Source organism: Cuculus canorus, chromosome 4 (assembly GCF_017976375.1).
Source record: "Cuculus canorus isolate bCucCan1 chromosome 4, bCucCan1.pri, whole genome shotgun sequence".
In the NCBI taxonomy this organism is placed as follows: domain Eukaryota; kingdom Metazoa; phylum Chordata; class Aves; order Cuculiformes; family Cuculidae; genus Cuculus; species Cuculus canorus.
Window position 1 is genome coordinate 61,504,545 of NC_071404.1, and position 11,560 is coordinate 61,516,104.

The window sequence follows — 11,560 nt, forward strand, 5'->3', positions numbered from 1 at the left end:
CTGGCCTACATACTGTTCTGAATTTCTCTGCCTGAAATTGCGAGGCAGTTTCCAGAAACCTCCCAACCCTCCATGGATATAAGACTTCAGCAGCAAGAGTGGTATTCAGGGGGTCTGAGATTGTGAAACCACTGACAAGATACCCATGGTTTTGAAAAATTGAAAGTAAGTGAAGAAACATGATTCAGAAAAGGAAAATCTCCTCCATCAAATATCTTGGAGCATGTGCTACCTGAATTCCAGATTCTGTAGAAGAACTTCTCCATGTGTTACAGCTGATCAAAAAATGAAAGCCTTTGCCGGAAATTAGATTTTTTTAAGATAATGCCTTGAGGTTTGGTAAGATGGAATAGTTCCATGAATTTCCTTCTTTGCTTATTTGTTTTGATTTTTTGTTTGTTCTGAATTTTTCCTTGTTTGTTTCTAATTTGGCTTGTTTTAGAAATAATTTTGGCCACATTCTCTAGTGTGGTCTCCCCTTCCTCGAGATGAGGTAAGGTTTCAAGGAGGCAGGAAGGGCTCTAGTTGACTCCCAGGGCAGTTGGTGGCCGCATGCAGTGACATAAGGACTCACAGAGCCTCGGTAAGGTGGTACCGAGGCATGAGCTGCACTTGTATCTGTGGATTTTGGCACTTATTCTGATGATCCTGCTAGAGCTTTCTGAGCACCAGAAGAGCATTGAGAGACTGTTGGCTAGACTAAACCAGCTACCGTGCCTGTTTTGAAGATCTGATGGTCTGACAGTGCCTGACTGTTGTCTCTAACACTTCTTGCCATGTTGAACCATATGGAATAACACCGGAATTTTCAGTCCCTGAAAAGCAGCCAAGTGGAGCAGACATGACCTGCCTGGCAGCATCACTGCTGTTCTCAGGAAAGCTGATGCTTAGTCCTGCTCTGTGCCATCGGGCCAGTGGCTGTGCCAGTGTCCTGCATGGCAGCACCAAAACTTCACTTAGCACTTGGATGCAGAGCTTTAGCATGGGGTCGTGGTCAGCCCTGGGCTGGTGATGCGGTAAAAAGCCAAAGTCAACAATCAATGCCAATTTGATTAGTAAGCAGATATTCCTTTAATAAATGGTGGCAGGGTACACATGGGGTAATCCACTTAATGTGTCCCACTATTGAGACTGGTTACATGACTTTTATACTATTTAAACATACATATTTGTATAGATTCCCAGAAACGTTAAATGTCCATTGTTTTTCACCCACTCTTGTATGCGCATCAGAGTTTCTTTGTGTCTTCAGAAGCCTCTGATGGTCTTTATCTTATCTCCTCCCTCATTGTGTCCTCTTGGTGAGCTCAGATATGTCCTTTGTTCCTGCTGCCCTTTGTTCCTACTGTCTTTTCAATACTTGATTTGTTCCTTTTTTCAACTAGTAAAATAAATTCCTGTTACAATCACATTCTAACTGCAACCTGGCCAAGATGATTCTTATTGCTATTGCTTAAGCTAATTCATTCCCTTAACATAGAGATTTATTCCTTCCTTCACTGGTCACTATGTCCCTGACGCACTTTAAAAATACCTTGTGAAAGTGGAGGATTGCTGGAAGAGGGTGCAGAGATGCAGAGGAGGCTGCTTGGGCTATTGGGAGCGGATTTCTGCCCACTCCTTGCAATGGCTCTGCTGTTCCCCTGTATCCCTGGGTGATGTCTGCATCCCTGTCTCCCTTGCAAGTGCAAGGCAACTGCTGTCCTCTGGCTGGTGCTGATTATTTTTCAGGACCAGAAATCAGTAGCCAGAACGCAGCTTTCTGTAAATAAGACCAGCAGATGGGAAATGCTGCTTGACTTCAGGTATCATGTCAAATTGTTAGGATGGGAGGCTCCCAGGAAATAAAAAAAGTTATTCTGAAAGGTCTCCTGTGTCTACATGAGCTTGGAAGTCCATGCCAGGCTGGAAACGTGGTGACAGACCTACAGGTTCTCGTCAGACAATGTTAAGGATATTTGCAGCTAGGACAGCTCTTGGTTTGGCGGGATTTTTTTTTTTAGCAGTTAATGATTTATCAGCTCCCAGACTGGCCCCAAAGGCACAGTCAGGCTGAGCCTGTACTACCTTGGTATTTTTCTCCTGGACTGTTTTGTGAGCTGTATGCTTATGTAGAAGGATCTCACAGGGAATTATAGAGCTCCTTTTCACCACTTTCTGGGGCTGTTCTGGAATCAAGGTATGACTTCCTTTAAGATCTTCTTTTAAAAGAGGAAGGAAAACTGAAAGCAGAGCCCAGTGGGAAAGAAGACGTTTGCTAACGCAAGCCCCAGCTTGTGCAATAGCTCTGGCTCAGTGATGCCCAGCCTGGGAGCTCAAGCCTCTGGTGTTCAAGGGTGTACACCCAGCAACACCAGCTCCACTAGGCAGAAGGGAAATAGAGAGGAAAAAAACCCAAACCCTTGAAACCTACCGAAGCACTGAGTTTGCAGAAGAGCCAGAGGTACCCCTGCATGGGCAGAGCTGCCCACCAGATGGTTTGGAGGCTTTTGCTGTTTAAATCACCTTTGTGTTTACTTAGCACATCTCCTGCTGCCCTGCTTCCTGGAGAGTTAAACCCTGATTTAGGATTTTCCTGAGAAAAACAGAGCAGAATTCCCAGCTTGATGTGCAAAAGCAGACAAGGGGGGCTGGGAGCGTTCATTAGAGCTTGATGTTGTTCACCTTGAAGACCTTGGAAGTTGGTAATGAAGGAGCCAGCTAGCAGAAGTTTACTGCTAAGTAGGCATTGGAATGCAGAAAGCTGGCCGCATTTGGTTCAGGAGTTTGTAAACAGCCAGAGGAGACTGAGTCTGTGCAAAGTTCAAAAAGAAATATATTCATCCTGAGGAAGACTTCCTACTTCATCCCTAAGACCCCGGCCAACGACCATCAGGAGGCACTACGCAGGCGCAAGACTGGAGCGAACTTTCCAGATCTAATTATAATATGAAGCGGGGATAGAGTATGAATATGTAGTAGGTGCTTATACCTATGCATGTCTTTACACTATAAGTAGCTGCTTGTTAAGCTATACTGTGTGCAAGCTAGGAGGAGAACCCCCTTGCACCCCAGTGCTGGAAATAAACATACCTGCTTTATAACTCATTTTGGGTTATAGGGTTTGATTCCGCAAAACAATTTGGCACCCCAGATGGGACACCCTCTCTGCCCAGCTGCAGGATCGGTGGGGAGTGGGACATTCTAAGGCATGCCCCGGTAAGCTATTTCTCCAGAGAATCTCCCATCTCTATCCGATCACTGCGGGGGGAGAGATGGCCCATCAGCGGGGGGACCAGGTGTGTGATTTATGTATGATAATTCGGATGTACCTGCAGGAAAAAGAGGGGACGAGTCTCTAAGTCGTGGATGGGACGCCTCACGCAATGACGAAGGGCTAGGGTCATTTTTCCGAGATCCCGTAAGTCTGTGAGGGGGGATATGAATCCCCTACCTGCGCTGGGTGAGGAGGTGGCACTGCCCACACCTGGGTAAAATAGCGAATTTGTGGTCTAAGTGCTCCCTGCTGTGACAGCAAAGCACCAGGTGAAATATAATCCCAAGATTCTCATAAGGCAGAGAACGTTGAGTGAGGGGTTATGGTGTTATATATGGTATTATAGATAAGATAATATTATAGTATATACTATTATGAATTGGGTACTCCTTGCTGAGGAAGCAGGAGTGCTGCATATGAGATAGCTATCATCTTCTACACCTGTTGCAAATCTTCAGTATTGGTACTGTGTATATTTTATCATTGTTAAGAGCTCATTTTAAACTTCTCATATGTTGTGGAGTGTTTGTATATGAGTGTGTGGTTGCATAAGACGTGCAATTGAGCGCGAAGCTAGTGCAGAGTTCCGATCCGTGGTTCTGCTCTCTTGCAAAGGAAGCAGACGGAGACGAATGAAGTGAGTGATCACTGCTATACGTTGTGTGTTTTATGTCATAAAGACGGAGACGAATGAAGTGAGTGATCACTGCTATACGTTGTGTGTTTTATGTCATAAGTATACTCCGTGAATTGTTGGACCTATAACAGAGTACCAGCGGAATTGAAAGGGATAGCTTACCAGGGGACATTCTTCCTCCATAGACAGGAGCCAGAGGTGGACTGAGCTCAAAATGTTGAAAGATTTGCAAATTGTTTAGAAGCCCTGTTTGTCTTGATCCTAGGAATGCACCTATGAAGCCTTTTAATTCCAAACGTCCATTGAGGCGGCAAATGGGTATATTTACCTCGGACTTTTGGAATGGAAGGCTGCAAAGGATGAAATTTTAAATACCTAGCATAGAAGAAGGGAAAAAAGGAGAAAAACGGGAGAAGGAGAGAAGTGGCTAAGACTGCCCCTCCCTTTCCCCCCCTTCCTGGTATGTGAGTTATGTGAGTTAGGTGCTGTGTGTGTGAATTAACCCTTCCCCTCCCAGAATGTGAGTTAAGCGTTCTGGTCTGTTGTGACAGAAAAGAATAATTTGAAAGTGTAAAAGCAAAAGGTTTGCATAGACAGAGGGGCCAGAATTGTGCAGGCTGCGGGACTGGACCAGATTTGGTATTCGGACTTTCATAAAGTTTTATTGTGCTATTCAGCTAGGTTGGGATCACTCTATTGTCCTGAGTGTCTGTAATCTGTAGATGGGAATTGTTGTCTCTAGTCTTGTGGGAAGACCCTGAGAACTTAGAGACAGGACATTTGCAAGTGTTTAAATGGTTTGTGCAAGTTGGAGAAAGGTAGAGTCCGGAGGTAGTATAATGGGGGCAAAACCGAGCAAGAATTTCTTCGGGCAAGCCCGTTAGGGTGCATATTACAGCACTGGAAGGAATTGGTGGGGGGAGCCAGAGGCTCCATGAGTAAGAAGAGGATTTCAGTACCGTTTTTCAATTAATGTTGTTTTTAAAGAGAGGGAAAGTGGAATGAAGTGTTTTTCACCCTCCGAAACCATCTGGAGTGGCAAAGGGACAGTGGGATTTTGCCGCTGCAGGACACTATGGTACTTGCCCTTAGGTGGGAAAATAACAATTTAAAGGTAAACTGAGGCAATGTTGCATGACATGCAGTACTGAGCAAGGGTGCACTAGAATAAATAAAATTCACTGGATAGCAGTGTTTATCTGTTTTGCTTAAGCCTCCCCCTCGATCACAGGAATGGGGTATGGGCTCGGACAGGTCCCCCAAATAGCCTGGTATCTTCCTGCATCAGGGTAAGGTCTGCTTTGACAGTTTTACAGGCACCTCTCTGGGAAGAACGAGATGAAAAAGGAAAAAAAAAAAAAAACAACCAAAAACCAAAACCAAAACAAGACTGATTGCAAAAACTGTAGGGGATTTGGAAAGAGTATTTCCCATCCAAGACCCAATGTGGGATCCAGACAGATCTAAACATGTAGAAAAATTACAGGTATATCAGGAGTGAATCTCGAAGGGAATGAAAAGGGCCATTCCCAAACAAGTAAATAAGGTCCCTCTAAATCACCATCTGAATTCCTAAATCGACAGAGGGATATAATGTGCTGCAACACTGCTGGATCCTGGGTCAAGGGTAGGAATACAACAACTAGTTTTTTGTTTTGGGCCAGTCTAAAAGAGGAATAGTGGCTCATGTGAAGGAAGACTGACGGGGACCTGGGGAATCCACCCTAGTGGATCCACTAGTTATAATGAAGCCAGAGAAAGAGGAGAAGAAAATAGAATTTTAGTTGACACAGATGCAACGTATTCAGTTTTGAACTAAGCTTTGATGTCCCTAGGAAATGACTGCGTCGTGGTAAAAGGGGCAACTGGCCAAAGTGAAAAGGTGTATTTTTGTGAACTTCTAAGATATAAACTGGGAATACAATGGGGCATCCACAGATGCTTGTATATGCCCAACTCCCTGAAGGTACTTTTGGGGAGAGATTTATTAGAACAATTGGGTGCAATAATCAAATTCGAAAAGGGAGAGATTACTCTGGAGATAAATGACCAGCAGTATATGCAAATAATGGGTTTATCCTTAGTCAGTGTTCCCACAGAAGGAAAAATCAGAGAAGAAATCACAAACCAGGTATGCCCCGAGGTATGGCCACCGATGTGCCCAGGACTTATGGGCTGTAAATAAAATAACAAAAACCTTTACCCAGTGGAGGCAAATCCATATACCCTGTTAACTGTATTAATACCTGAACTAACCTGGCTTACTGTTTTAGACCTGAAGGATGCCTACTTTTGCCTCCCTCTCCATGAAGCCAGACAGAAAATATTTGCATTTGAATGGAAAACCCTGAAAGCAGATGCAGAACTCAACTCACCTGGATATTTGATATCAACTTGCAAAGGATCTTGAGGCCTGGAAGCCCCACCTGAGGAAGGGAGATTGTTGCAGTATGTAGATGATACCCGGATTGCCACCAAGACAAGGCTTGCATGACCTGGATGGTGAGTCTGTTAAACTTTTTGGGGCTCCAGGGATACTGGGTATCTAAAAGAAGGCCCAAATAATGCAATCTACTTGGGCTATGAAATCAGCGCTGGACAAAGAAATTTGGGACAGGCCTGAGAAGAGGCAATATACCAAACCCCAAGACTGTAAACAGTGAAAGAGTTATGAACTTTCTTGGGGATGACGAGGTGGTGTCGGCTATGGATCTGTAACTATGGACTGCTTGTTAAACCCCTGTATGCACTACCACCGCAAAGAGGCTGTGTGAGCCTTTGAACAGCTGAAGAAAGCCCTGATGTCAGCCCCGGCCTTAGAACTTCAAGATGTGAGTAAGCCATTTTTCCTTTTCTCTCATGAGAAGCAAGGGATTACCCTAGGGCCTGTCTGTTTACGAGCGGTTTCAGCCGTTGTGCTAAACATCCAGGAGGCACGAAGATTTACCCTGGACCAGAAAATGACTGTGTTAGTGTCTGGAAGCAAGAGGTGGGCACTGACTTTCTCCACAAATGTTCCTAAAATACCGAGCTATAACGTTGGAACGTGTTATGGGAATTGTGGTTACTAACATCATCAACCCAACTTCTTTTCTCAGTGAAAATACAGGAGAACCAGTGCACCAGGACTGCTAAGCATCAAGGCCACATACTTGAGCCATTCGGACCTGAAAGACAATCCCATAGAAGACGCTGAGGGCTGGTTCATGGATGGAAACAGCTATGTCTTAAGCAATAAAAGACATACCAGGCCAAAAACATCAAGCATGCAGAGGGATTCTGAGACTGCTGGAAGCAGTCCAGCTACCTGAGAAAGTGACAGTCATGCACATCAAGGCACACCAGAAAGTGAATTTGGAATTGGGGAGAGGAAATGAGCTGGCAGACAGAGAGGCAAAACTGGCAGCCAAAGGTGAGGTAATAACAACAGGGGCTTTGATCCCTGACAGGCGAATCTCCTTAGAAGGTAAGCAGAATATACCAAGGAAGATCAGATAATGAGAAAATTATTATAGACCTGGGAGGGTCATATAGTAAAGAGGGATGAGTCCTCACTCCACAAGGGAAACTAATCATTCCCCCTTATTTAACATGGCTTTTGATGAGGGAAGAACACAGGAAGAGACATGAGGGGAGCAGAAGCTTTATAGAAACACCTAATTAAAGGGATTGCAGCTAGAAATTTATACATCATTGTAAGACAAGTGGCTCAGCAGTGTGACCTTTGCCTCCAGACTAATCCCAAAATTACCCCAAACCAGAAATGGGCCAAATTGGAAGAGGCAACGGGCCTGGGCAATAATGGCAGATTAATTTTTCAGAACTCCCAAGACAGGGGGGATGTTGATACTTATTGGTATTAACTGGTACCTTTTCAGGTTGGCTGGAGGCATTCCCTACTAGAACAAGGAGATAGCCAGAACATTAATACAGGAGATAATACCACTCTTTTTGTTCCAGCAACTATGTCTCCTGATAGGGGACCACGTCTTATCCCAGAAGTAGTACAACAGATCAGTCACTATTTGCATATGAAATCATGACCTGCATGGTGGCATTGGACAAACAGCTCCAAAAGATTGCCCTGGTTTTGCAAATCTGGAGCCAGCTGACCCCAGCAGGCTGGTCCAGCTGCTCTGCCCACTGGGCTGCTACCATATCTATCCTGTCCCACTGGCTTTTGGTACAGCCAGAGCAAGTCCCAGGGAGGTGAATGGTTTGCAGCCTTGAACCAGGTGCTGCTGCCACCCACACCCCACTCCCTCCACCAGACAGGGAGCAAAGGTATGGCCCTAGAGCAGGTAAAGGTGGGGCTGTGCCTCACACCAGCTGCATCTGTATAGATAAATCTACAACCCAAAAGAAGCAGATGAGAAGCAAAGCCTGCAGGCAGGCACCAAAAAAAACCCCTTTCGTAGGCCTTGGAAGATGCCCTGGAGTAAAGCTCCAGTGAGTGGCACGTATGAAAACTATAGGTGAAATGGTGCCTACCACCTCTGCACAGTAATGCCTAACCTCAATATTAACTGAGGGTATAAAATTTTCCTGGCTGACATAATTCCATAATAGTAGGAAATAATTATATAAATCTCACTATTTAAAAAAAAAAAAGTCTTTTTTAACAATGTTTTCTCTGCTTTGTATAGGACTATCCTTCAGCCAGGACAGAAAACGTGCTCTTTGGGATCAGAGCACATCAGCCTGCAGCTCTCACCTGTACATGCCAGCACTTCAAAGTTTCCTGCCCAGAGTTCAGACCCTACGACTGTCTCCTGTTTATCCCATGTATTTGCCATCACAACATTAATTTTTTGACCTTTCTTTTTATGAAAAAATTGAAATTTTTATCCATTTTCTCAGTTTCCCTTCCTACCACTTAAGTGTTGTCACTTTCTTGCAGTGAGATGAAGTAGGTCACTTCAATTTGCTGCTTCAGTCCCAGATCCAGGTAGATTTTTCTCATTTAGGATCATGTGGGCAAGCTGGGAAGAGAAAGTGCAGTGCTTCATCTTGGAAGTCTGGGATCTGGCGATATCTCTTAGGGTGAGAGAGAGTACTTTGTGGGTGACTGCTTTCCCAGCAAATTCTGACTATTTCTGTGTATAGACTCGGCAAGGCATGGGTTTATGGCTCAAAGCAAGTGATGCCCCCAGCCCCCGGCGGCAAGACTGGAAGTGGTGGAGAGCGTGGCTGGACCTGCCTGGCGGGGGACATGAGAGCGTGTTACCTATCCTCCCACTGGATCCAGTGAGGGACAGGGACAGAGAACTTAAAAATCCACACGAAAAACTGCAACCTGGTGTGGTGTGGTGTGTGGTGTGGTGTGGCGTGGTGTGGAATGGTATAGCATGGTGTGGCGTGGTATGGTGTGGCATGCCATAGTGTGGCATGGTGTGGTGTGGCATCCGTGGATACCCACCATCTTCTGGACCCTCTGGATAAAGAAACACGTGTTGTTACATGCAGAGTCCCTAAAGTGGTGACTCTCATCTTTCCCATTTCTCTTGTACCTATTTCTCTCTTTTTCCTTTTCTCTCTTTTCTTCTTTTCTCCATTTTCTCTCTTTCTCTCCCTTTTCTCGTTGCAACACGTGCACCTTGCACCGGGCTGTAGCAGGACGTTTTGTTTCTGTTTTGGTTTTGACTCCAGGCAGCTTTAGAGGCCACATTGTTACAGTGTTGCTGATCATTGCTGAGTGACACTGTTCTGGTGACTTTCAGCTGTGGTTTTGCTGTCGGTGCTCTGTCACCTACGGAGTTGGTTGTTTGATTCAATCCAGTGTTTTAAGAGCATGCAGCTTGTTTAGTAAAACGTATCATTTACACCCTCCTCTTGAGTGATTTTGGATCGCTCTGGTGCCAGGATAAAGAGCTCGCCTCTTTTTTCAAACTGGGCTGTGACAAACTATTAATGCCAAACCACGGGTGCCCGTGCTCGGATAGCTTCTGTTTAGCAGACGGGCATTTGGAGAAACGAACTATATCACAATATTTAAAAAGCTGGTTAAAGGAACAGATGGCTTCAATGAGAGATGATCTGGCTAATGAAATGAGGATTAACACAAGCTGAGAAACAGTTGCTTAGATACTTATTTAGCTCGTGCATCAGGGTACAGATCACTGCTGAGCGATCCCTGGCTCCAGTCCTCTGCCGCTCCCATTTCTGGGTAGGTGGTGTTTCTTACTGGGCCTCACTTCGACTTTGGAGCAGAAAGGAACAGGACAGGAAAACCAGATGGTAAATCTATTTTCAGAAGATGTATATCTCAGTCTTCAGTGATAATATCACTCTAGGGAGGACTGAAATTAGAGAAGAACAGTGTTGCTTTCTTTCTTCCTGACCTACGAGCAATGTCAGCAAGGCAGGGCTCTAAGATAATCCTCTCTATACATGAAAAATAAAATACATCTGAGGCCCAATCCGTATTTGATATAAGGACACAGGGGCTCAGCCTTTCCACTTCTCTGTCACCGGAAGAAAGTGGATACAGAGATAGTGCACAGTTCTGTTTCCCTGACAGGGTGAAATTTGGACAGGGAATATGTGCATATTGTAAGGCATCAGGGAGAAGAAATATCAATTAACAGAGAGAAAAGCAGAGCCATAATTCTGAACATTTGCTTGCATTAGAGTAGATCCTCTTTCCAGGCCTGGTGAATTACCAGACAGATATCCAGCAGGCTTCAATAGCCTAGCAGGAAAATCCAGTGGGGCAGGGGAAGTCATGTGCTGCTCACAGCATCCCAGGAGCATGGTCATGTCTGTACAGCAGCATCATTGCACTTATGTCTCTGAAGACATGGGCTGAGCAGGAAGGGACGTCCTTGAGAGCCTCTGGCACACCCACCCCTGGGAATGCCAGGCATAGCCCCAAACGAGGTGGGGAGATGTACCTGTGGCTACTCATCTTTGCTGAAGTTGTGTTAGTGGAGGCATGGGAGTAAAGACTCTTTCCACAGGTCAAGGTGAGCTTGCAGCAGGCTTTGGGATGTGCAGCATTACTGTAAGGGAAGTGGATGATGTGTTGTTACAGGATTCAGTTCAAAAGCAACACACACACACGCCATACCTCCTTACCTGTCTTTGCACCCATGTGCCTCTTTGCGGGGAAATGCTGCAGGACAAGGTTCACAGGAGAGGGGCTACTCCTGTAGGACTGGTGTGTTGCAAAGAAAGGATAGTAGGAAATATCCTTGTGAGCCTACATAAAATCACTCCTTGACTGCTGGTATCTTCTTACACCTCTTTTATGTCTGTACTGGGTAGGTTCCAGTACATGCTTGCTGTCCCCAGTCTACGTCCTTTCTCTTCAATCTGTGAGAGGTCTTTGGTGGACCTGTCAGCGTCAGGTATTTTGCAGCACACGAAGGGCCACCATCTGCTCCAAAAAGAGCTATGAGCAAAATGCCCTAGATGCTCAGGGTTTACTAGAAATGAAATTGCTTTAAAATCCTATATGCTACATTGTTTTCCCTCCAACTTTGGCTGACAGCAGAGGTGAAGTGGTATTTGATTAGTTGCCACGTTTTACTTTCTGGCCAAAATTGCTGAGCTGAGTGCTGTCGCTTCTTGCCTCGTTTCACAGGAGGTGTTCTTTAGCCTAGCCTGCTGAAACCCAAAGACCTCCCCTCAGCTACTTTTAAGGTCAGCTTGGTTTACTTCTGTTG

The 11,560-nt window shown here is 45.2% G+C and overlaps 1 long non-coding RNA gene across 3 annotated transcripts; it reads left to right on the forward strand.

Annotated features, from left to right (window-relative positions):
* The first annotated feature begins 2,927 nt into the window (after positions 1–2,927).
* Positions 2,928–9,488, forward strand: LOC128851959 (uncharacterized). 3 transcript variants are annotated; one of them, XR_008449483.1, is made up of 3 exons: positions 2,928–3,198; positions 6,167–7,359; positions 8,540–9,488. It is a non-coding gene; the product is annotated as an uncharacterized LOC128851959 (long non-coding RNA). The 3 variants fall into 3 exon arrangements; XR_008449485.1 differs by having other exon boundaries at positions 6,167–6,882; positions 6,992–9,488; XR_008449484.1 differs by having other exon boundaries at positions 2,929–3,198; positions 6,167–7,305.
* Positions 9,489–11,560: the final 2,072 nt, after the last annotated feature.